At 36.2% G+C, this 27,041-nt stretch overlaps 1 pseudogene across 1 annotated transcript; it reads left to right on the top strand.

Annotated features, from left to right (window-relative positions):
• LOC150078152 (uncharacterized) lies at positions 1-27,041 on the top strand (annotated as a pseudogene). Its single transcript, XR_016547614.1, has 2 exons — positions 1-82; positions 25,826-27,041. The product of XR_016547614.1 is annotated as an uncharacterized LOC150078152 (transcript).

Here is a 27,041-nt window from a genome sequence, read left to right as displayed (position 1 = left end):
TATTTGTACTTACTTAACGTTTGCCCAAGTTCAAATCAAAATTTAGAAGACGTTCGTTGATTGATAAGAACAAATCACGTGGGTATGATACTCTTCAACTTATGATTTTTTTTTTTTTTTTTTGGTAAAGTAAGTTAGAATATTGTGAGGAGAGGAAGAAAAAGAGAAAAATAATTAGAGAAAGATAATAGTATATTTCCATTAATTGACGGTGTTCGGTGAATCACTCGTAATAATGCATCCGTGTTTTTTGATTGCATATCCACGTAATTATGGAAATTTCCTCCATTTCATATCTTATCGAAGTGATTACTTTTTTTTTTTTTTTTTATTGTATACAGTACTAAACTTTATTATCCAAAATAGGACGTTATAAACTTTTCGTCACGTAAAGTTTATAAATGAACGTAAATAAATGAAGTAAATGAACCTGAATGCTATCTTTGTAGATAGCGTATATATATATGCAGGTATCGATTACCACACATAATAATGCATGATTTCTGATTTAGCAGCGGTTTTCTAATCTTTCATAACTCATGTATAGTTATATTCGAAAACTTTAATGTCATTCCTATCGTTACATTTTTTTTGTTACCTAATTATTACTGGGTATATTGATATTGTTATTATTAGCTATATGGTGCAAGGAAGCCCGAGGCTTATGCTGCACCAGCCAAAAAAAAATTTCCTATATCTAACTGTATTTAGATATATAGTGTATAACATTTCATATGGATACTCTATTTAGATATATAGTGAAGAGCCAACTTATTAGGTACACTCATTATCCAAAGCAGTGACCACTCCATCAGAGACATTGTCACATGTTCCAAGTAGGCCATAAAAAGCAAGTAATCAGATAATGAGGGATTGTGTATGTAGTGAGGGAATGGGCTAATGTCATGACCATAGCAACTTTGAGTGTGGATGATATCACAAGGTTTGATGCATTGCCTCTCTGTGCACTCACTTACAACTGGTCCTGACTTTGGCCTTGCTGGTGGGCTCACTCACAACAGTTTTCAGAGTGTACTGAGAGTGGTTTAATATCCCAGTCATAGTAGTCATGTAGTCATATACAGCTTGTTGATGTTAGAGGTTGACAGGGATGAAAAGAATTATCCAATCTAATGGATGAGAGTAATTGCCAAATGAGAGCTCAGTACAGTGGTAGTGTGCAAAGGTGCATGGAATTCATCTGATCTGTCATGAATAGGGTATAGCAGCAGATAACCTCATGGGGGACCCCTCTTACCCAGCTAAAAACAAGCAGCTATGGGTACAGCAGCAGGCACATGAACTCTGATTTATTTGAGGAGAAAGGGGTGGAATAGGCTTCTTGGTCTGACAAATCATGGTTCCTGTTGTTTCATGCCAGCAGCAAATCATATGGACAATGGTATTTTAGTGACTTGCATTAGGTCCCCTCATATGCTGATTCATTTATGGATTAGCACCTGTGCCTCAGTTTACTTAAGCATTTTTGCCAACCAGGTGCATCCCTTTTATGTTCACAGTTTATCCATTTTCTGCTGGTACTTTCACCAAGAAAATGTGCCATGTTACAAAGAGTGGATCACTCAAGGAGGGTACCAGAAACATGAGGGGGAAACTTTAATATATTTCAATAGCATGCCCAGTCACCAGATTGCAATCATTTGAGTGTCATTGGGATGATCTCTGCTGTAAACAGAATGAGCTGTTTGCAGAGATCTGCTGCCATCCAATCTAAGGCAACTGTCAAATGCAATCAAGTCTACTTTGGCTGATCACCCTATAAGAGCTTTTGGCACCTTGTGCAATTCATGCTACTGCAACTGGCGTTGTTTTTAGTATTTTAAGAACTTGCCATTAGGTTGATGTACTTAATAACCTGGCTACTCAGTTTACAGTGATACAATAACACAGTGATATGTCCATGTTAATTGTTATGTAACTTCTTTAAAAATCAACCAAAATTTGTAAACTGGAATGTTTATATCAAAAATTATTTTAACTTTTATCCACCCACTTCATTTTTTGATTGGTGATTAATGAAAATAACTTTGGAAATAGTCACTAATTATATAGTGTGAATTTTTAACTATTTATATCTTCATCCATAATGATGGTTTTGACCCCATCCATAAAAACTTTTTTTTTTGTGCACTGACATCCAAAATTGAAAACTAACTGAAGTACTTTAAATAAGTAAGAATAACTAGATCGTATATATAGCTTAGCTTAATTTTCAGCACTCACCTCTGCTATATTGAAAATTAAGCTAAACTATATATACGATCTAGTTATTACATTACAGCACATAAGGACTCCTTAAAAATCAAGAGATAAGTAAGAATATAAAAATGAATTCATGTAAGCAGCTTTCTGTTGAACAGGAATGATGTTTTAACTAACTACATTTTTCAGTGTTTATTAATTATTCCAGAAGTGCACACTGAGAAAAGGCATCTTAGTAGATTCTTGTTGTAAAAAATGTAATGCTAACATTGCAGTTAAGTAGCCAACCCAGTGCCACCTTTCATTTTTTTTTTTTCCCTTTTTACTTCTGTATAGTCATCTGAAGTTCAGTTACATTTACAACATTCATCTAAAAAAGCTGCATCTTTCAGGTGTATACTGAGTCAGTCAGTGGCATTGAGAGCTAACATAAAAGGTAGATTCTATGGTGGGAATAATTGGTGCTAAATATCCTACCTTAAGATGTTCTTGCATGTTATGCTTCTGTGTTATCTATAAACAGAACAGTTTTAACTCACACTGTTTCCCCTCTCCCAAAAACATGAACTCCCAATTATGTCCCCTTTTGTAACTATTTAATTCTGTTCCCTTTTGTAACTATTTAATGTGTACCAAGACCTGAGCCACCCTACATGGGTTCAGTCTTTAGCTGGTCCTCCTTTTTTCTAGTTCCACTGATTACTGAAATAAATAACATTGAATAAATATGTAGAAGTGAAAGAACCATTATTTATGTTTCAAATTAACTTGTGTTGTCGGGGGTGCTCCTAGGTATGAGTTATAGTCAGGAGTGGAAATTTGTTAAAAAGGACTCACTCAAGAAGAATTTCAGCTAATGGTTATTCCCTGATAAAATAATCTGTAGCATTTTATAAAACAAATTTTTTTAAAACAAGGGGTCAGATAATTCCCAAAAATTTAATAAGGGGCTTATGTAAGTCCCTAGCACATTCCCCCAGGCTATAGGCTTCTTCATAATCAAAATAATGTGGATTTTTAATGCTGTGACAAAGTTCAGTGATTCCCCACAACACTGCTTTAGCCCCTCCCCAAGAAAGTCCTGGGACTCACCCCCGTGTGACGTGATGCTATTTAAAACTATATCATCAGTGTTTGGACTGCTCTTGTTTTTTATCTTCAGAAGTATAACTAGATTTTGATGCTAATGACTGAATATTAGAAATATGTTTTTGTTTTCATAAATATAAATTGTAATTATAATATAAAATTATTATCCATAAAATTATACTTTTATATAGAAGTGACAGGTTTTTATAATTAATTATAATATTGATTGTCATATTTTAAAAATATATTATCGATTCAGTTATTCTAATTACTCAATATGGCACCTGTGGCTGGGGAAGCTGTCAAAGTTTGTTGATGACTTAAAGGTGTTGTGTTGATGGTTAATGATCAGAACTAGGCTATGATGCTTCAAAACAGATACTGACCAGTTGCAAGCATGATCTGAAAAAAAGCAATTAAGTTTTGTGTAGGGTATTGTGTATGGAGAACAGAAACCCAGAAATAGTTTATAGATGAGGTGGAGAGGAATTAAAGGATCTTCAGGATGCGAAAGTCTTTTGGGTTACAGAATCTATGAACTTCAACATTTGACGTAAACAGGCAACAGGAAGGATGCTGTTCTAAGATTTTGCAAGTTGAAGGTAAATCATCCATCTTTATAAGATGATGATGAGACCACATTTGGATTAGGTATTCAGATCTGTCAACTGCATCTAAAAAAAGAAAGATATAGAATGTCTAGAGAAGGAGCAAAGGAGGGTGACCAAATTGGTAAATAGAGATAAGCATTATTCCAATGGAGAATGGTTTAGGTGAAGTGATTGTTATTGGAGGTTTATTTTGCCACAAGAGCCTCTGGGCTGAATTGTGCCTAGGGAGACGTGGTCTGTAGAGCTTAGCCACTAGACATCTTTGGTGGGGGGGGAGATTTGATTGAAGTATATAAAGAACTGAGGGCAATCAGTAAGATGAATGAGGAAGGAATATTCTCACTGGTGAGGGATACAAGAACTAGAGGGCACAATTGTAAAATGTTAATGAGCAGCAGTAGACTGGATTATATGAAGCTTTCATTTGGGTAGCATGTTAAATGTAGGAATAACCCCATGACCTGTCCTGGCAGCCTGTCTGCATTGCTTAGAAAACTTCATATCTGACTGCACAATTACCCCCAAGTCTCTTTCATTCTCTGCTACCCTGAGTGTAACACCACATAGTTGGTACATTTCTCTGGGGTTACTGCTACCCATTTGCAGTACTTTGCATTTGTCAATTTTAAATTTTAGTTGCCACTTCTCAGCCCATCTACCAAGTTTTCCAGGTTCTGTTGCAGCAGCATACTGTCATTACTGTTATTAACAACCCTGCCAACCTTTGACATTAAGCTTGATATACCTTCATCAATATCATTTGATAAATATACAAAACAACAATGGAACCCTGAGGGACTCCACTAATAACATTAATCCACATATAGCAGTATCCATTAATTACCACTCTGTCTTCTCCCACTCAACCATCCTTTTATCCATTGTAGCAACTTGCCCTTAATGCCACACTGCTCCAATTTGTATAATAGTCTTCCATGTGCAACAGTATCAGAAGCTTACCTGAAATCCAAGTATATGATATCAAAATTGTTTTTTGCATCCAGTTCCTTTGTGACCACATCATAATATCCAATCAGTTTGGTTAGACATGATTTCCCATTGACAAACCCATGCTGTGTCTGAATTATTACTGCTGTCTTGTGATGATCCTGCAATGCTGCTTTAATCAGTGACTCCATTATTTTCCCTGGAACAGAAGCCAAACAAACAGGTCTGTAATTACTCATGTCACCCTTTGATCCTCCTTTGTGAATTGGAGATACATTTGCATATCTCCAGTCTGTGGGGATTCCCCCCCCCCCAGTCAAAGGATGCTCTCATAATTATGGCTAAGGGTTTGCTAACTTTCTTTGCCACCTCCTTTAATATAACTAGATAGATCCCACTACCCCAGGTGCCTTTCTTATGTTTAACTTCAGCAATTTCTCCTCCACTTTTCTCTCATTTATTACAAAGGCATATAACTCCCTGTTAGAGTTTGATAAACATCTGGCCCGCTTCTCCTTGAATAACTCCTCTTGTGTGAATGTAGATGCAAAATACTCATTTAGTTTGTCAGCTATCTGAGAATGATCATCTACAGTCGAAACTTTGTTATCAAGTGGAGCAATCTGTTTCATTCCCTTCCTTTTAGAATTTATATAAGTAAAGAAGTCTTTGCTGTTTTTCTTTGCATCCTTTGCCAAAGATTTTTCATAATCTTCCTTTGCTTGCCTAACCTCCTTTGTGACTTGATTACAGACTAGCTTGTATCTACCATGGGCTTCTGTGTCGCCTGACAATTTATGGGCATCCCATGCATTTTTGTTCTGTGCCACGAGTCTCATTAGTTCATCTGACATCCATTTGGGCCTAAACATAGAGCAGTATTTCTTAGTTGGAACAAAAAAGCCTAGTACCTTCAAAAATTACTTCCTTGAATGCTTCCCATTTAGAATTTACTGTTGGTAACATCATCAGTTGGTCCCACTGTATAGAACCTAAAAAAATCTCTGAGACCACTGTAGTTGCCTTTACGAAAGCAAAAACCCTTCCCTTTACCCTTGATGGTAGTTATCTCTTTGAGTGAATCCCACTTCAGCACACTGTGATCACTGCGTCCTAGTGGTTCCTTTATCTGCAGATCCCTGAAGAATCACTACTGATAATCAGATCAAGAGTATTACTCCCTCTGGTTGCCCCTCAAATATGTTCCTCTAGAAAACAATCATCTAATAAATCCACAAAACGTGCAAGTGACCAACTGAAGTTCCAGTCAATATCTGGAAAGTTAAAATCCCCATTACAAAACATTCTGATTTACTGGCTCACTATATTTCTCTGCACAGTTGTTCATTGTACTCATTAGAGTTGTTAGGCCTATAACACACTCCTACTCTCATTTTCTCTTTCCCAGTGCTTATGTAATACCAAACCAACTCAACATTGCAGTGTCTACCAATGTCAACTGGATTCACTTCCTTAGATTGTGTTTCTTAACTAGCAGTAACCCCGCCTCCTTTCCTACTCTCCCTATCCTTTTTGTACACATTGTACTCCCAAATTCCAATTCTGCACTGCCTATATCTGTATGACACCATGTCTCTGATATCCCAACAATATGTGCCTTTTGATGTCTTGATCAGCACTTAAAATTCATCAAATTTATTAACTATATTCCTAGCAGTGGTGTACATGCAAGTATACATGCACCTGTTCTTACTCTTAGTTACCCTAACACAGGCCATGTATATACATGATGACTTCCAGCAGCTCTTGAAATCCCCAGCAACCGGCTCTCTAGGTTGCTGCTCATTACAATAGAATCTGTACAAGAATCATTTCCACCTCTGCCTGTGGTTACGGTTAATCTATTAGTCTGTGAATCCCCCCCTCAGCTAGCAGTTTTCCGACCCACCTAACATTTCCTCAATAGCATCAGCAAATATCCTTGCACCCTTTCTATTTAAGTGTATCCCATCCCTCTAGAAACAATCTGTCCTGTTAACAAGCACAGACCATGCTGAGAAAAATTCAACCCCATGAGCCCTGCACAGTCTCTCCAGGGCCCAATTGATTGACAAGGCTCTCATCATAAAGTCCCTCCTGTCGTGTCTGGGCAGGATTGCAGACACTATCAAATTTAACCCTAACTCGGGACTTTTTTTCAGCATTGACCTGTACTTGCTTAGTAAATCCACAGATCTCCTACACTTCATGTCATTAGTGCCATCATGTACAATGATATCACCTTTTGTTCCTTTAAAGTTGATATCTGCTCTACAATGTTATGAACTTTTGCCCCTGGCAGACATACCCTGGTCCTATTCCACCTATCCTTTTTGTACAATATATTTCCTGTTTCCCTGACAATCGAGTCACCAACAATAACTAGCTCCTGTGGGACCAGCGTATTCTTCCCTGAAGGTTGCTGCTACATTGCCTGGTAAGAGTGTGCTCTGGCATTGAGTTTGGTAGCCGAGAACTTGATGCCCCCCCCATTTTAATTCCTTCGAGGGCATCCACCTGACTCTACAAGCTCTCATAGATACCCATCAGAACGCTGAGTTGGCACGTAATTTCCTTGCATTCTCTGCACCTAGCACACACACACGCACACACACACACAGACATCCTCCATGGTAAAGGTATTAAACAACTGATCCATTGATGGGAGAAATGTGTTACTATACATGGAGAGTACGTAGTAAAGGATTAAAGTTCCTGTGAAGTTTTACCTTTCTAGAGCTATTATTTCTGGTTAAGGGTACAAACTTTTTGTACCCCCTTGTATATATATTTTGGCAGATTAAGTTTAATGCAGAATAAGTTCATTTCCTTGCTCATTATGCTGTTTTAATACTATAACTTTAATTTAGATAAAGCCAATCTGGTTGTTCATATAATACAATTAATTTTATAAAATCAACATTGGTGAGATTTTAATTAGTAGTGGCAGTTTCACATCCCAAGAAAAACAGAATCTTTGTTTTTGATAATAAAAATTGCAGATTCATTTGCCATTTATAACTGAAAACAGATTGCATCAATTTCTAGGTTGTTAAAGTTGTGTGAACTTCATCAGCTAGCATTAAGTATGAATTCCTGAATATATTTGAGTGATATTCATTATTCTTTAGTTGGATATTAGATTAATATAGACTTTATGCATGGTGGGAATGAGAATATGCTGCACCTGGTCCTACATTTTCTACTGACTCATAATAAAAATTGTTGGTTAACTCAGAGTTAAAATTTTTTATTCTCAGACATAAAACAGCCCTGTTCATAAAGCAGTTTCATGAACAATACTGTGTTTTATGATTTGTGTTTTGCACTTTGCTTGTAAGGTTGTACCTGATTTTCTTGTCTTTAGATTAATACATATTCCTATTACAGTATAACAAAAAATATTGTTTTGTGTTTTTAAAATCTAGTGTTTGGCACTGGGCATATAGTTTTTCCTAGCTTTACACAGTTATATTGCACACACAGAGTAGAACTGACCTTGACAATATGAATCAAAAGGCAGCACCAGTCAACTAAAGTTGACTGGTGCTGACTTTTCCAGTGTTTGTAGTGATTTGAGCATAATCATGTTGAATAGGTTTATTGTTTGTCTAAAGTGAAAATACTAATCTTTAGAAAACAGGCCTTGGGCATCAGGCTGCATATCATTGTGATTTCTTGATCACAACTGTCAAACTGGTTAAGTCAGACTTTATTAAAATAAAATAAAATAAATAAAATACAATATGAAATATACATAAATAAAGCATTAAAATAGCTATGAAAGCATTAAAATAAAGGAATAAAAATAAGAATAGTAGCTTTTGGGGTTAGGTGTCCCTTCATCAGCCAGTTAGTGTACAGTGCTCTGAGTATAATCTCATATAAAATTTTATGAGATTATATACTCAGTGCACTATACACTAACTAGCTGATGAAGGGACACCTCGCCCCAGAAGCTACTATTTTTATTCCTTTATTTTAATGCTTTTATTGTATTTTAAAACAGATAAAAGCATTAATGCTTTATTTATGTATATTTCATATTGTATTTTATTTATTTTATTTTAATAGTCTGGCTTAACTAGTTTGTTGGTTGTGACAAGAAATTATAGTGAAAATACTAATCTGTTCAGTCTAAAATTTTACATTAGCCCATTTCACAAAATGGCAACTATGAGAGATCTCATAATCTTTTGCCTTCTCGTATCTCTCTTGTAATTGAGAGAGTTAGGAAGATAAACTCTTATAATCTGTTTTTAACAATAGATCTGACAGGAAAAACAGGCTTTGTTTTTTTTTGTGAGAGCCCAAATATTTCATGTTATTTTTAATGAAAAACTTATTTAGTAACAGTTTGCTACTCCTTGAATCTGCCACCACACCTGCATTATACCTCCACACCTCCTGCATGTGAATAGCTCCTTTATAGATTGTGTTAACTCTCTGTCATTTAAAGTATTACAGTGATTGGTGAAGTTGTATACAGGGACATTCCTAGGGTATGTGGTGCCCAGGTTCCAATTGAAATTTGGTGCCACCCCTCCCTTTAAAATTTTCTTCATATGTGTATGTAAGTTTCAGGTTTTCAGGCACCCCTTGAGTGTTGGTGCCCAGTGCAGTGCAAACCTTTCACCCTCGGGACGGCCCACCCCTGGTTCTATAAATTGTGATAGTGTATGCTTATTTGTTTCTTTTATGCAGTCTTCATCACTTTTTGAGTACATTTGGTTTCAGTCAGCTTGTTAAAAAGTGTGTTGTGCACTCATGGAATACTGAATGTAATTACTTTTACCTTTCATATGAAAGATATTGATAATAAACATAATTCATTCGTATGTGAATAGTAGTCTGGTATTGGCCCCAGAACATTATGCTGTAGATTGTATTTTGCAGAATAAGTAGTTACTCATCAGAATGAATAGTATCACATTCCATGAGCATTTGTTTTATTTTAAAACGCAACTTTACACCAGTGCCCATTTGAACTGTTTTAATACACTGACCGTGACATGCTTATTATATTCATTATTTTTATATAGCTGGAATGGTATACATAGTATTATATACTTTCTGTATAAAATTATTTACTAAATTTATTTGCTATAATAAGAAGAATCTCTTAATATGTCCAGATGAAAACATGGACATTTAAAATAATTTGGCAAGCAGGACAGGGATTCTTTCCTTTTATTATTTGTGTTTTCTTTTTTTTTTTTTTTTTTGAGCAAAGTAACCATGGTGATCAGGTGTGTAACTTGCATTGTATAAAAAAAATGCCTGTAAGGGTACATATCACTTTATATTCCTAAGCAAACATAACTATGATTCGATAGTGTCATGTGGTGTAATATGTGGAAGAGATGGTATACAAAAAATATAGTTGTTTCTAATATGGGTTTTTGGTATAAATAAATAAATTTATTTATTGAGTATGTCATGAAAATTTTAAGGATATCTCATAGAATGAGTGTCTTACCTCATTTTATATATATAGTTTTTAAATAAAAGTTATATTTATATTGAAGTCTAATATAATAATAAATTCTGTTTATACTCCGAGCTGACCACAGAACGTCAGAGGAGTTCACAGAAAGAATACCAGAATATTACTGTATTCAATAGTCACCTGGGCTTGAACCATAGTCACTCAAAGCACATATAGTTTTGTACCCTAACACTTTATCACTTGGCTGTGGCAATTTTAATATTAAAAAAAATCCCCTACTACTTTTAATATTAGTTTGGTAAGACAGTAAGTAGCAGCCATTAGACTGTAATTAATGACACTATTTACTTTTGAGTTATATGTAGAATTAAAAGTGGCCTTCTCCATAAGCCAAGGTCGTGTGTGTGTGTGTGTGTGTGTGTGTGTGTGTGTGTGTGTGTGTGTGTGTGTGTGTGTGTGTGTTGTTTTAAAGGCAGAATGTGATCACGGGTTAGCAAAAGCTTTCCTTTTATTATTTGTGTTTTCTTTTTTTTGAGCAAAGTAACCATGGTGATCAGGTGTGTAACTTGCGTTGTATAAAAAAATGTGCTGTAAGGGTACATATCACTTTATATTCCTAAGCAAACATAACTATGATTCGATAGTGTATGCATTCTATTACAGCCTCTTTTTCTAATTAACACTGTTCCACATAAAAGACTGCTATACAAATTGAACCAGCATGGCATTAGGGGAAAGTTACTGTTATGGCTGGTTGAGTGGGAGTGGACATTAGTGGTTATCAGCAGATGACTAACTGCTCTTGGTCATCTGTTATTAGCAATAGCATTTGTACATGATACAAGAATGCATCAGCCAAAAAAAAACCCCTTTATTTCACCCATCCACTCGCTCCAAACGTTTGTCAAGTTCTGCCTTGAATCTATTTAAGCTATCAACTACAACGACAGATGGGAGTTTGTTCCAGCAATCAACCACCCGCTGGCTAAAGGCAAACTTCCGCACATCTATCCTACAACCGTCTTTCCTCAATTTGAATTTATGCCCTCTCAGGGGATTATTCTGAGCAAGAGGAAGAATCCCATCAGCATTGAGCATGCTCAAACCGTTCAAGGCTTTATACACCTCAATCAGTCACCTCGGGTGCTTAGTCTCCAGACACTATAATTTGCAAAACTTAAGCCTTTCTTCGTAAGAGCAACCCTTTGTTCCATATACTAATCTTGTTCCCCTTCTCTGTACTTGTTCCAACAGCTCTACATCCTTCTTAAAATGAGGCCTCCAGACCTGTATCCTGACCAAATATATGACTCAAGGTGTGGCCATTGCCTTATACAAGGGGATAATCACCTCCTTATACCTGCTAGAAAAATTCCTGTATATCATTGACAAGACACCACTCTTGCAGACCGTCTGCACTTTTCAGAAAACTTCATATCTGCCTGCACAATTACCCCCAGGTCCTTTTCATTCTCTACAACTGTCAGTGTAGTACCACAGAGTTGATACGTTACTCTGGGGTTACTGCTTCACATTATGCAGTACTTTACATTTGTCAATCTTAAACTTCAGTCGCTACCTTTCAGCCCATCTGCTCAACTTTTGTAGATCCTATTGCAGCAGTGTACTATCATTAGTGTCATTAACAACCCTGCCGACATTCGTATCATCTGCAAACTTGGACATTAAGCCTGATATACCATCATCAGTATCATTTATAAATACAGAAAACAACAATGGACCCAACACTGAACCATGATGGACTCCACTAATAACATTAGTCCACAAAGACCAGTGTCCATTGATTACTGCTCTCTGTCTTCTCCCACTCAACCATCCCTTTATCCATAGCAGCAATTTGCCTCCAATGCCACACTGCTCCAGTTTGTGCAGCAGTCTGTCATGTGTAATAGTATCAAAGGCCTTTCTAAGATCCAAATATATGATATCAATTAGTGGAGTTTCCTCAGAGTTCAGTGCTATGCCCATTGTTGTTTTTGATATTGATGAAGACATACCAGGCTTAATGTGTAAGTTGGCAGGGTGGCAACAACAGTAATCATGGTATGCTACTGCAGCAGGATCTGGAAAAATTAGACAGATGGGCTAAGAAGTGGCAATTGAAGTTTAACAAATGCAAAGTACTGCATATGGGGAGCAGTAATCCCAAAATAACACACCAGTGTGTGGAACAACACTTAGTGTAGTGGAGAATGAAAAGACTTGGGGTAATTGTGCAGTTAGACATGAAGTTCTCTGAGTAGTGCAGATGGGCTGCTAGGACTGCTCAAAGAGTTTTGTCAATCATATACAGGAATTTTGCCAGCAGGGATAAGGAGGTGATTATCCTGTTGTATATGAAAATGGTTGGGTCATATCTTGAGTATTGCACACAGGTCTGGAGGCCTCATTTTCAGAAGGATCTCTTTGAACGGGTGTAGAGAAGAGCAGTGAGATTAGTGAGGGGAACATAAGGGTGCTGTTATCAGGAAATACTTCAGTTCTGCAAATTGTAGCATCTGGAGACTGCACCTATGGGGAGATCTGTTTGAGGTGTTTAAGGCTTTAAATGGATTGAGTAAGCTCAGTACTGATGGCATTCTGCCTCTTGTGCAGAGTACATATGTATGGGGATATAAATTCGTATTGAGGAAGGATGGTTGCAGGAGATGTGCAGAACTTTGCTTTCCTCTAGAAGGTGGTTGATACTGGAACAAACTTCCATTAGAATAAGATGATGTAAAAATAAATATAATAACATGTAAAAGCAACAAAATAAAAACCTTTGAAGCATTGACATGTATATAGCTGAGTGGTCAGTTTGAAAGTATAGAGTTATTCATTCATATTAGTAGTAGTGGCAAAATGATTCATGAAAGCAAAGTTGTATAACATCAGTTAAAAAAAAAAAAAAAAAAAAAGAGCCTTATTTGTCCATCCTCGAATAATTTATCTAATCCTTCCTTAAATTTATCCAAACTACCCACTTCCAAAGCACCAGATGGAAGTTTGTGCCAACAATCAATAATACTCTCTGGTTAAAAGCAGATTTTCACCCATCTATCCTTCAATCATTCTTTTTCAATTTTGGTTAATGTTCCCTTATGGGTGTCCTCTGAAAAAGAATAAGTATGCAATTAGCATCTAGTTTACTCAATCCATTTAAAGCCTTAAACATTTCGATCAGGTCTACTCACAGTCATTTAGTTTCTAGATGCTGCAATTTTCAGAATTGAAATCTTTCTTGAATTGAGCAGTATTGTGTTTGAGCACCAAAATTAACATTGTTTGCTCTTCTCTGCACCAATTCCAGACCTGCATTTTTTACTCATTGTGTGGCCTAATCATTATCTAATACAACAGGATAATGATCTCTTTGTCTTTGCTAGCAGAATTAAAAAAAAATTGCATACCATTGACAGAACTTCACAAGCTATCCTAGATGCCTGTCAATCCTGCTCAGAGAACTTTTGTTTAATTATAGAATTACCACTAGGTCTTTTACTTTGCCCATTATCTTGAATGTGGTACTGCCTGGTTAGTATGTTATTCTGGGATTATTGCTACTCAGATGTAGTACTTTGCATTTCTGCCTTTGTATCATCACCAAACTTAGACATTAAACTTGATATGCCTACATCAATATTATTAATTAATACTGAAAACAGTAAGGCCCACCAAACCTCAATGGACTCCTCTAATGATATTAGTCCAAGAAGAGCAGTGTCTATTAATAACTACACAGTGTCCTGATGATCAGTAACTTGTCTAACTTGGCTAATACATTGCCCAAATAATATGGTGGTGTAGCATTAGGGACAAGTTACTCCTTTGTTGTTCATTAGGAACAGTACCAAAAACTGTACTGAAATATAAGAATATGATGCCAAACTTATTTTTTGCATCCAGTTCCTTTGTGTGTTGTAGTAGCTGAACAGATTGGTAAGACAAAATCTGTCCTTAACCACGAGTTAGTAGTGCAGGATTGATTAGACCCCAGACAGTATTTCAGCAGTTCATGCTCTTTATTTTGCACACACAGCTAAAACTCCTAAAGCCTCAGGGGCTCACATCTGGTGAGTATGGACTTGGCACAACTAGGGTCCTGAGCTGGATATCATCATTCTTCTCTTTCTTGGTGACTCCCTTCTACTTCTCTCTCTCAGGGTAATTCAGAATTTTTTTTTTTGGCTGGTGCAGCATAAGCCTCTGGCTTTTTTGCACCATGGCTAATAATAATAATAATAATATCTGTTTGAAAATGTTTTCTTTGATTTCACCACTGAAAATTCCAGAAATGTCTATTAATTATCGCACATTTAGGGAAAACAAATTCCTGAATTAGTTAAACCCAATTATATGCACATGTTGATTGGCAGGCATCTGACACTTGCAGTTATCAATAGCAAACTGGCTTTATTGCTGCATACTTTCCTCCATTTGGTAATGCTTTCTGGTTTCATGACATTGAAACATTGTTTGGAATCAAACTGTTAATGCACACATTTCATGCATCATGCACTCGTGTTACTGACAGGTTGGTACCCAAATGTAGGTGCATTGAAGCATGTGGATTTTTCAATTTGCATTTCACTCACCAACAGGTCTGAAGGGAGTTTTACTTTCAAATATTAATTAAAAAAAAATAGATTTTTCACATTTATGTTCATAAATGATTGAAAATATATAGGTGATACCAAAAATGTGAACAATTTTTAATTATTTTTTGCTGATTTTTCAAATATAGGCACATGATGTCAAAATGACCCTGCACACTTAGAAGAACAATCCCTCTCATGCCTGCTGATGGGTTAACAAATCTGTGTCTTGATTGCTATATAACTGTATTTCTGTCAAGATGATGCTGCATTATTTATTTAATCACTGACTCCATTATTTTCCCCGGAACAGAAAGGACTATAATTGCCCACTTTGCCTTTTTAATCCACAATGGATTCACCCTGAATCCAAGGATGCCCCCTTAATTACTTCAAAAGGTTTGTTTGCCTTTTGCTGCTGCTTTTAATATAATTGGATCAGTTATGTCATCTTTTGGTGCCTTATTTACCTTTAGCTTCAACTTTTAATGAATAAATTAAAGGCTGATGGCCATCTTTACTCTTTCTAAGGTAAAGTACACGAGGGCCCATAAATTTAACTTGGAGGTGAATGGTTGCAGAATAGATGTATGAAAATATGCATTCAGCTAACGAGTAATCAGTTGTTGGAATAAACTTCAACCTAGTATTGAGGAGGTGGGTAGTTGAATAAATTTATGGAAGGTGTGGACAAAGTAATGGAAGAAATGGGCAAATAAACTTTTTTTTTTTTTGGCTGGTGTTCTTTAAGCTTTGTTTTCTTGAATCATATTGCCATTACCAATACTAATTTCTCTTTCAGCTTTCTCTCGAGCATCAGGAAGCAATTTTGTTCCCAGTTATAACTTGATATACTTCTGTTATCTTCCCTCCCAAAATACTTCTTCACATGTGAATGTAGATAAAAAAATATTTATTCACCTTTTCAGCAACCCGAACGGCATCATCAATAGTTATTCCATTCATATCTAGTGGACCAGTGTGCTTTATTGCTTTTCTTCTAGCGTTAACACAAGCAGTTATATAATTTATATATTTAATATGGAAGCTGTTTTCTTTCGGCAGTCAGTGAACGATAGGCTGGAAGGTCTCAAATTGAAGATATCTCTTCCTAGGTGTGCAGAAAGTTGTTAAAATTTAAAAATTCCGAATATTTTTATTTTACAGAATGGGCCAGTTTTGTAATACAAACGAGAATAATTCAACAGTCACTTCATAGATGGAGCCACAGGAAGATGTTAACTGTTAAACAAACAGTTGTCCAAGTTGATAAGTCATTTTTTTCTGATTAACAATTTGCACATTCTATGATTCGTGGCCATGAGAAAAAAAATAATAATAAAACTGTGCTACCAGTTGTGAAATTGCTTACCTTAAAAGAAAGAACTAATCGTTAGGATTCCATTGCACTGCTCACTGTATGTTCCCACAATGCACACACGAGCTCATACACTCATTGACATTCAGAACTCATCATTTTATTGTTATCAATATCAACTTCAAGTTTATTTGTTTTTCGTTTCGAAGTTATTTAAAGTAAGTAATTTAAGGATTTAGAAGTATGTCATAGTCAGAACGTGGAAGACATGTCCGTTGCTATACTACAATTGACTGGTCTTGTTGAATGTACTTTGCAGAAAAGAAGAAACATGCCTTTTCATGTCTCTGCAAATATATTCAGGATTGTTCTGAAAGACTGATCCTGAATACATTTACACACATACAGGAAACCCTTGATTAGTGCGGTTTTGAACAATGTGGTTTTAATTAGTGCGCAAAATTTTTTTGATGCTATCCCCTTAATATTGACAAATGTAAAGTACTACATATGGGAAACAGCAACCCCAGAGCAACGTATCAACTCTGTGGTACTACACTGACAGTGGTAGAGAATGAAAGGGACCTGGGGGTGGTTGTGCAGGCAGATATGAAGTTTTCTGAGCAGTGCAGACGGGCTGCAAGAGTAGCTCATGGTGTATTGTCGATGATATATAGGAATTTTTCTAGCAGGGATAAGGAAGTGATTATTCCCTTGTATAAGGCAATGGTCAGACTGCACCTAGAGTACTGTATACAGGTCTGGAGGCCTCATTTCAAGAAGGATGTAGAGCTGCTGGAACGAGTACAGAGAAGGGCAACAAGATTAGTGAATGGAACAAAGGGTGCTCTTACGAAGAAAGGCTTACATTTTGCAAATTACAGTGTCTAGAGACTAGGCACCGGCGAGGTGATCTGATAGAGGTGTATAAAGCCTTGAATGGTTTGAGCATGCTCAATGCTGATGGGATTCTTCCTCTTGCTCAGAATAATCACCTGAGAGGGCATAAATTCAAATTGAGGAAAGACAGATGTAGGATAGACGTGAGGAAATTTGCCTTTAGCCAGCGGGTGGTTGGTTGCTGGAATAGACTTCCATCCCTTGTCGTGGAAGTTGATAGCCTAAATAAGTTTAAGGCTCAGCTGGACAGGTATTTCGAATGAACAGAGGGGTGAAGTGGAAGTGGTTATTTTTTATTTATTTATTTATTTTTTTTTTTTTTTAGCTGATGCTGCATAAGCTTGCTTTCTTGCATCAAATGCCTCTACTAATGCTAATGCTAATATATGCGTTATCAAATTTGATTAGTGCGCTGTTTTTTTCTTGCGGTGCTTGGCAACTCACGACGGCGCCTGAAGCGGCAAATACGTGACACGCACTCACCAGGGTCTTCCACTTAAATGCAAGGGAATCGACTCCGAAATGCTCGACAGCAGCACCCCATACCACTCTGAAATTGAAATTTGCTCTGGTAACTCATATTCTTGTATAATTTTAGCGTTAACGCAGATATTATATCATCATGCTAAATGTACAGTTAATGTAGTTTAAGTAGTATGTGATGTATGTTTCATTCTGTATTATTTTCGCTCTGATTTTTCACAATTTGTTCAATTTTAGTGATTCCTGTGTAGCGTTTAGCGAGGATCTGGCGCTAATTTCATCTTGTGTGAAAGTGCTCTGTATAAAGTACTCACTCTCACTAGTCGCTCTGCAGTTCCTCAGCAATCCTCGATGAGTGTAGAAGTGCGGCAGGCTTATCGCTCATCCTAACAAAACAATTTTTTTTTAAAATTACCTTTCATAGCTATGAAAAAGGGTAATAAACAAAAAGTCATCACTTTGGATACTAAACTTGACATCATTAAGAGATTTGATAATGGCGAAAGCAAAGCAAACATAGGTAGAGCACTAGGCTTTGGTGAGTCAACCATACGCGCCGTTTTGAACAAAGCAGGTGAGCACCAGGAAAAAGGCAAAATGGCATCTGCATCTTTAAGTATGCAATGCACTAGGAACAGAAGTCCATTAATGATTGAAATGGAAGATTTGCTTTTTATTTGGTTAGAAGATTGTAATCAGAAATGCATTCCTATTGATGGAAATAACATCAAGATTAAAGCTTTGAGCCTTTTTCTTCATTAAAAGAAAACAAATATCAAGGGGATACGTCAACATTCTCGGCTAGTAAAGGCTGGCTAGAAAATTTCAAAGCTTGATCTGGCATAAAGAATATTAAATTAACAGGTGAAGCAGCTGGTGCCGATAAAGATGTAGCAGCCAAATATCCCATTTGAACTGAAGAAAATAATTGAAAAAAATGGGTATGATTATCGTCAGATTTTCAATGTCGACGAAACTGGCCTTTTATGAAAAAAAAATGCCAACGAGAACATTTTTGGCAAGAAAAGAAGCAACCGCACCAGGTCATAAAGCATCCAAAGATAGATTAACACTTCTACTTGGAGTTAACGCTGAAGGAGATTGCAGATTGAAACCGATGCTAATTTATTGTACAATTAACCCAAGAGCGTTAAAAGGCTGTAACAAGCAATCCCTTCCAGTAATTTGGAAATCAAATAAAAGGGCTTGGGTGACAAAGCAGTTGTTTGAAGAATGGTTCACTATGCATTTTTGTCCCGCAGTCGAAAAATACTGCAAGGCAAATAATTTAGATTTCAAAGTTCTTTTAATTTTAGATAATGCCCCTGGGCATCCTATCTCACTCAATGATTTAAATAACAATGTGAAGGTTATATTTCTTCCACTAAATATGACTTCTTTACTCCAGCCAGTGGACCAAGGAGTTATTTCTACATTAGTAGTAGTAGTGGCATGTGATGCAAGAAAGCAAATGTATGACCTTATGCAGCATCAGCCAAAAAAAAAAAAAAAAATCACACCATTCCCTCCAAATGCCTGTCCAGTTCCTCCTTAAATTTATTCAACCTATCAACTTCCACAACGACAGATGGAAGTTTGTTCCAGCAATTAACCACCTGCTGGCTAAAGGCAAATTTCCGCACATCTATTCTACATCTGTCTTTTCTTAATTTGAATTTATGCCCCCTTAGGTTCGTAATCTGAACAAGTGGAAGGATCCCATCAGAATTCAGCGTGCTCAACCCATTCAAGGCCTTATATACCTCAATCAGATCAACGCACAGGTGCCTAGTCTCCAGCCACTGCAATTTGCAGAACTTAAGCCTCTCTTAGTAAGAGGATCCCTTCATTCCCCTCACCAATCTTGTTGCCCTTCTCTGTACACGCTCAAGTAAATCTACATCCTTCCTAAAATGAGGCCTCCAGACGTACGCAGTACACAAGGCGTGGCCTGACAATTGCCTTATACAGAGGGATAATCACTTCCTCTTCCCTGCTAGCAAAATTCCTATATATCATTGACAAAACCCCATGACCTGCCCTGGCAGCCTGTCTGCATTGCTCAGAAAACTTCATATCTGCCTGCACAATTACTCCCAGGTCTTTTTCATTTTCTACCACCTTAAGTGTAGTACCACACAGTTGGTACGTTTCTCTGGGGTTACTTCTACCCATATGTAGTACTTTGCATTTGTCAAGGTTAAACTTCAGTTGCCACTTCTTAGCCCATACGCGCAAATTATCTAGATCCTGTTGCAGTAGCACACTGCCATTACTGTCATTAACAACCCTGCCAACCTTTGTATTATCTGCAAACTTCGACACTAAGCCTGATACACCTTCATCAATATCATTGATAAATATACAAAACAACAGTGGACCCAACACCAAACCCTGTGGGACTCCAATAATCACATTAGTCCAAGAAGAGCAGCACCCATTGATTACCACCCTCTGTCTTCTCCCACTTAACCATCCTTTTATCCATTGTAGCAACTTACCCTTAATACCATTCTGCTCCAATTTGTACAACAGTCTTCCATGCGCAACAGTGTCAAAAGCTTTCCTGAAATCCAAATATATGATATCAAAATTATTTTTCGCATCCAGTTCCTTTGTAACCACATCATAATATCCTATCAAATTTGTCAGACAAGGCTTTCCCTTAACAAACCCATGCTGTGTCTGAATTATTGCTGCATTCTTGTCTAGATGATCCTGCAATGCATCTTTAACCACTGACTCCATTATTTTACCAGGAACAGAAGTTAAACTAACTGGTCTGTAATTACTGGTGTCACCCTTTGATCCCCCTTTGTGAATTGGGGATACATTTGCACATCTCCAGTCCGTGGGAACCTCCCCTGAGTCCAAGGATGCTCTCATAATTATGGCTAAGGGTTTGCTTAGTTGCTTTGCCATCTCCTTTAATATAACTGGATAGATCCCATCCATCCCAGCCTTTCTTATGTTTAATTTCAACAATTTCTCCTCCACTTTGCTTTCAGTTATTACAAAATCATTAAGTATCCTGCTACAATTTGATAACCTGCCATTTTCAAACCTTAATAATTCCTCATGTGTGAATGTAGAGGCAAAATACTCATTCAGTTTGTTTGCTATCTGAGCAGGATCATCAACAGTCGAACCATCGATGTCAAGTGGACCAATCAGATTCATCCCCTTCCTTTTAGAGTTTATATAAGTAAAGAAATCCTTGCTGTTTTTCTTAACATCTTAGCATTCAAAGCATATTATTTGAGACAAACGTTTGCTCAGTCAATTCAAGCTACAACTGGAGATGACGCAATCACTCTCGATGAATTTTGGAAAAAACCACGATATTAAAACATACACAAATCGTGGGAAGAAATGACAAACAGCTGCATGAGAGCAATCTGGCAGAATCTTTTGCTCAAATGCGCAAATGATTTTTGCGGTTTCATTAATCCTGTCAACAAAGTTATTGGTGAAATTACTACAATTGGAAAAGACTTCGGCTTTGACGAAGTAGATTCGGAAAATATTAGAGAATTATTGGAATCGCATTCAAAAGACTTTAGTAACGACGATCTTGAAATTGAGCATCAACATGCATACGAGGAAGAAGACGAAAATGAAGCAGAAGAAAAGCAAATTGCACCCAAAGAAATTTCATTCAAAAAACTTGAAGAACTGTTTAATACACTTGAAAAAGCAAAGGAATAGAGATTGATCCAGATGCAGAGAGAAGCATGAACGTTCGTCGAGGGTTAGATAAGCAAATTGATTGTTATCGCAAAATCATGGAGGAAAGGAAGAAAGCTACCACTGTTCAATCGAAGTTAGATAAGTTTTTTTGCAAAAAATAAAATTTAAATCATACTATCTTTTTTTAAAATTTATTCCTTAATAATTTAAGAACTATGCAGTGCATTATAGGTACGTATTGAGTAAGAAAAAATGTTTTTACAATTTTATAATTTTCAAGGATTCATTATAATTATTCCCATTGTTTCTTAAGTTTGATTAGTGCGGTTTTAATATGTGCGGTATATTTCAAGGATCCATTAACCGCACTAATCAAGGGTTTCCTGTCTATTGATACTACATGGGTGCTACATTTCTTTAGGATAGCTAGAGAAAAACTGCTACCAATTGAGAAATTTTCACAATGGGTACAGCTAGCTGTAGCCATTGCATATGATAGGCCTAACGGATTTGATCTCAAATTGAAGATATTTCTTCCTAGGTGTGCAGAAATATGGGAAAATATAAAAATTCTGAATAGTTTTATTTTACAGAATGTGCCAATTTTCTCTACTAGCACTGCCTACCTTAAAAGAAAGAATAGTTTTATTTTACAGAAATAAGAAAGGATTCAACACTTACTGGTTTACCTGCTCATGAACAAACACATTCTACATTTCTTTAGAACAGCTACAGAAAATCTCTGCTACCAATTGCGAACTTTTAGCAATGGGTACAGCTAGTCTAATGTTATCTTTCCTCGGTCAAGTTGCCTCTCTGACTTGATTGAAGACAAGTTTATGCTTGCTGTAGATTTCTGTGTCCCCTGATAATTTATAATCATTTTATGCAATTTTCCTCTCTGACTTTCATTTAGTTTTAAACCTTGAATGCTGCCTTTTAGTTGGTATAGAAAACATAGTACCTTCTCTGATTATTTTCCTGAATGCTTTCCATTTAGTATTTGTAGTTGGAAATCATCATATTTAAGTAAATCCCACATCATTACACTGTGATCACTGCCATTTAGTGATTTTTTTAATCTACAGATTCTTAATGCATAAAGAGTCGCTGCTGATAATCAGATCAAGAATATTGCTCTCTCTTGTTGCCTCTCTAACATGCTGCTGTAGAAAACAGCCATCCAATAAATTCACAAAAGTTTTGCTAGTGTTTGAGTGACCAACCCACAAATTCTAGGCAGTATCTGGAAAGTCCCCTGTTGTAAGATATTATGATTTCCTGGGCAAGTTTATTTGTCTGTATAGTTGTTAATTTATCCTTTCAGTTTGACAGTGACTCTTGCAAGTGTACTACTTTCCACAGTTTTTTTGAGCTCACATTTAATTGCACAGTTGGAAGATTTGTTGTTATTCTCTAGAAGCTCTTTATTTACATCGTTACTTTATTAACTCGCATCATCATTGTCTGAGAATTGACACGAAGGGATATGCTTAATTTTTGTTTCTTGTCCAGTTCTTAGATAAGCAGATTTAATTCCTATTTCTACTTCTATTGCAATGTAAGGCAACAATATATTGAAGGTTTACCTGCAGTAAAGAAAGTGACAAGTAAAATGAAACTAAACAAAGGTGAGCACATTACATTGCACTTATTTATATAGCTTTATCTGAGCAATGTCTTGTATATGTACCTGTTGATAGCATTGTAGTGTAAATTGGTTTATTTGTAAGCGATTCCCCATTTGGTAGCAGTGTCCCCTGTAAGAAATTGACCAATTTGAAGATTTGTTTTTCAGTACTTATAGTAATTTAGTGTTAAAGTATCATTTCATTTCATAAAAGCATAGTAATGTTGCATTTTTAATTAATATACATTTTGTACTGGATTTTTTGAGGGCCAAGGTTAAATGAATTTTTGGACATTTATATAAGCTGGGCTTGCAAAATTTCAGTCACAAGACTCAATAGTTTCCTCACTTTTGCCAGTGCCCTTCACTGCTAGTGTGGAATGCAAACCCTGTCTCGATAGAACTCTCTGCTCTGCTTTCAGAATGTTTATGCACCAGTAATCTAGTTTCTCTTCCATTAGATCAGACAGCTCTAATGGAAGAGAAACTAGAACAAAATAATAATAAATAAATAAATGAAATAAAATAATTAGATAAAATGGGACAAATTGTTGGTAGCTGCCAGGTCCAGCTACCAACAGATTTCCTATTTTACAGGAAGAATTTGTGGAAGAAGCCATATAACTCTCATCTGAGCTAGCTCAGCCATGGTGTGGAAGAGGGCCCCTCCCTAAAAGTTCCTCTCATTCACGCAGAAATCAAATTCAGTCCTTTTCCACATGATGTATAAGAATAATGTTTATAAAAGTTTATAGATTTTGTATTCATGTACATTAGCATTCAATCAGAATGTTAGCATTAGCAGAGGCATACGATGCAAGAGAGCAAGCTTATACAGCATCAGCCAAAAAAAAAAAAAAAAAAACCTCCCATTTCACCCCTCCATTTGTTCCAAATGCCTGTTCAGCTCAGCCTTAAATTTATTTAGGCTATCAACTTAACAAAAGATGGAAGTCTGTTCCACCAACCAACCACCCACTGGCTAAAGGCAAACTTCTGCACATCCATTCTACAACTGTCTTTCCTCAATTTGAATCTATGTCCCCTCAGGTTCTTAATCTGAACAAGAGGAAGAATCCCATCAGCATTCAGCTTGCTCAACCCATTCAAGGCCTTATACACCTCATTCAGATTACTTTGCAGGTGCCTACTCTCCAGGCACTGCAATTTGCAGAACTTAAGCCTTTCTTGGTAAGAGCACCCATTTGTTCCCCTCACTAATCTTGTTGCCCTTCTTTGTACTCGTTCTAGCAACTCTACATTCTTCCTAAAATGAGGCCTCCAGACCTGTACACGGTACTCTAGGTGTGGCCTGACCATTGCCTTGTACAACAGGATAATCACCTCCCTGTCCCTGCTAGAAAAATTCCTATATATCATTGACAAGACTCCATGACCTGCCCCGGGAGCCCATCTGCACTGCTCAGCAAACTTCATATTTGACCGCACTATTACCCCCCAGGTCTTTTTCACTTTACACTTCCCTGAGTGTAGTACCACACAGTTGGTACATTACACATCTGTTGTTATGATATTACATTTTTTAGTTATTGATATTACAATTCTTAGAAGTAATCCGCATGTTGATAAGTATTTGTTAATTTCTGCTGTAAATTGGCGTATCATAGCAGTTTACAGAATCTGCTGTGTGAAGTGTTGCTGCAGCTTGCATCTTCAATTCTTAATGGCTTTTAATTGATTTTGAGATGTTGATTTATTGATCTCTTATATGTAAAATAAGCATGTTAGCATTCTGTTATTGTTTTAGAATGAATTCATGTCTATATTCAAGAGGCATATAATTAAAATAGAAGATAAGTAGCGCATTTTTATATGATGAACTTCAAAGAACTTTCCATTATTACCACTTAACGTCACCAGACTAATTAAGTGGATTTTTCAAAGAAGTCCCCCTAATTAGTCTTAGTCTCGTTATATGTATTTGTAGAAACTGCTCTGCAGCCAACTGAATCAATCATAATTCAGTGCATTCCAAAATAATGGTCAGTATTAGTATTGGCAAAATGATGGAAGGAAGCAAGCTTATGTCATTAACTGGGAAAAAAAAAAATATTTGAGACATGAGTACATTATTTTTCTTTCACTTCATTTACCCATTTCTGTTAGTTATTTCTCTGGCTTCTCTTTAAATTTAGATAAACTGCCAAGCTTGTGGGCTAGCATTCTGTCAGTCACTCTTTGACTAAAGGAAAATTTTTGGACATATATTCCACAATTGTACCCTCTCAATTTAATTTTATGCCTTCTTATGTATGTCATGTGAAAAGATGCTTTTGGCCTTTAGTTTATTCAACCCTTTTAAAGTTTGCATACTTGATTATGTCACTGCACTGCACTGTGCTTGGTTTCCAAACACTAACTTATAGAACTCAACTCTTTTGAGTTCTGTAAGTTACAGAATTCTTAACAAATTTTAAAAAAAATTTTTTAAGGAATTTATTCAGAAGGCTAAAGAGGTTTTAATTTTTTTTTTTTCTGACAAAGAAGTGATATAAGGTATAAATATATAATATGATAATAACAGCACTTAGTTTGTCCCCATCAATTGTGTAGATACCCTGCACTACAATACAAAGGTTAAGGTTACAGTGTAAATCACTTGTGAGGAAAGCTCCATTTTTATTAGTCACAGAATTCATAGACTAGAAGCTGAATAGAAATCTCTGTTCAGCTGGTGCATGATAACTCAAATCGCTGAAACTATAAATGTGTAGCCGAGTTTTATATGCATTCTAAAAATTTTGAATAGAATTGAGGTTTTCTAAGAGTAAACAGTATTCTTTTGATTAACTTTTTTCTTTTTTTTTTTGAAAATTTGAATATGCTTTTAAATATAATATATCATTTTCAGTGATCTCTTTACAGAAATGACTGGAACGGTGGTATTTTTAGGCAATGCCCTTCTTGATATCTCAGCATTTTGTGAGGATGATCTATTAAAAAAATATGACCTGAAATCTGACATGGCCATTGAAGCCTCAGAACAACATTCTGGTCTTTTTGATGAGCTTATGCATCTTTCTCCAGTTTTAACTCCTGGTGGTTCAGCTCAAAATGCTGCACGAGTTGCACAGTGGATTTTGCAAGATCGTGGAACAGGAAGTGTTACCTTCATTGGCTCTGTTGGGCAAGATGATTATTCTAATTTACTTTTTGAAAAGCTTACATCATCTGGTGTAAAGATTCTGTACCAGTATCATTCAGCTCCAACTGGAGTTACTGCAGGTCTTATAACTGCTAATGGTCAAAGGACATTATGTGCAAGATTGGGTGCTGCATCATTATTAAATATAAGCTTTTTACATGAAAAAGAAGTAAAACAGTCTATTACAGAAACAAAGATAATATATGCAGAGGGCTTCTTATTATCTAATAATCCAAGTTGCATATTTCATGTAGCAAGATTAGCAACTGAGTATAACAAAATCTTTGCAATGAATTTATCTGGCGAATATGTTTGTGAAAATCACTCACAAGCATTAAAGGAATGCATATATTATGCTGATATAGTAATAGGGAATGCTACTGAGGCTAAATCATTTGTTAGGAGTTTGGGTGAAAAAACTGATGATATTCTGATTATTGGAAAATTTATTGCGTCACTTCCACATGTGAAGCAGCATGCACGTATTGTTGCCATAACCCAAGGGCCAGATCCTCTTTTTGTAATACAATCAGAAAACTTAAAATTTTATCAAATCCCTGCAGTAGAAGAAATTGTAGATACAATTGGCTGTGGTGATGCATTCGTTGGTGGTTTTTTAGCTATGTTTTCTCAGGATAAAAATATTGAATATGCAGTTCAGTGTGGAATTTATGCTGCAAGAGAAGTCACCAGACATCGAGGCTGTATTCTTCCTTCACATCCACCAGAATTAACTGATAAAGTTAGTTAGTAGCAGGTACATGTGAATCCAAAGATATATGTTATTGAAAGTATATTTTATATGCTGTGCTATAGTTTTTGAAACTTTGTTAATAAGTTTTTGGAATCCTGGGAACAAATGCTAAAATTTTAAAGATGAAAATTAGGATAAAAGAACTGTCTACTGTACTAGACTCTAACAAGAGTACAACGAAA

Source organism: Mastigoproctus giganteus, chromosome 11 (assembly GCF_048544385.1).
Source record: "Mastigoproctus giganteus isolate SK-2022 chromosome 11, ASM4854438v1, whole genome shotgun sequence".
In the NCBI taxonomy this organism is placed as follows: Eukaryota; Metazoa; Arthropoda; class Arachnida; order Uropygi; family Thelyphonidae; genus Mastigoproctus; species Mastigoproctus giganteus.
Note: the sequence above shows the minus strand (reverse complement) of the source record. Positions and strands in the feature narration are given on the sequence as shown.